The sequence below is a fragment of the Camelina sativa genome, chromosome 9, assembly GCF_000633955.1.
Source record: "Camelina sativa cultivar DH55 chromosome 9, Cs, whole genome shotgun sequence".
Classification (NCBI taxonomy): domain Eukaryota; kingdom Viridiplantae; phylum Streptophyta; class Magnoliopsida; order Brassicales; family Brassicaceae; genus Camelina; species Camelina sativa.
The window spans coordinates 9,929,736-9,930,645 of NC_025693.1; positions in this window are offsets into that span (position 1 = coordinate 9,929,736).

Sequence of the window (910 nt, forward strand, 5' to 3'; positions counted from 1 at the left end):
TTAAATTGAAGCTCGAATTTAGTTTTAGTTTTGCATTCTGCTTTTGAAAACGTAACGTCTTGCCATCAAAGTAAATTAAGTCATTTGATAATTGCTTTCTTATTTATTTCCAATTAAATATTAGTAATTTGTTTTCCATAAAATTATAATCTAATAGAATTCAATTTCTGATTACTTTTATTATTATTATAATCGCTCTCTCTCAATCTATTGGGAATCAACACCCCACCCCATACACTAATTACGCTTTTAAAAATGTTACAACCTAAAAATTTTTCTCTCTACTCTACTCTAGAATTACTCTCTAACGATGACCACCAGTAAAAATATGATTGTTTTTGGGAAGCTCCATACTTTAGAAGAAACAATCTCTTATTCAGCTTTAAATGTCTCTTTCTAGACGAAAATGTAAATAACCTACCTAATCCACAACACACCTATCTCACATACTGTATATTAAAAACTTCCTCTCTAACTACTTTTTTACTTGCTTTCAGACATGCAACTCGCCTATCTAAGTTCGAAGATTTGTTGATTCGGGGAAAGCAGTGTCTCTCTTTGGGAAAAACTTGCCATTGAAACACATGCCAAACTTCTTACACTCTGGGCAGACTATTTATATTTAAATGCAACATCGTCAACCCAATGTTTTTTGAACTCCAACAATTCCGCAAATGATATTATATTTCATATACATCTGATTAATTCTGTATTTGTGTTTTTTCCCATTCTCCAACATGTAATATATATTGCTTCCAATTAAATCAGTTTTTGTCTTACTTTTCACATCAGTTTTTCCCAATATTCGTACAATAATCTTTTTAAATGAACAACAATCTTATAGTCTTTAATATTTTTCCCAATAACTATTTCAAGGCAAGTCATGTCCCGTCAATTTTAGTTGCCAAAA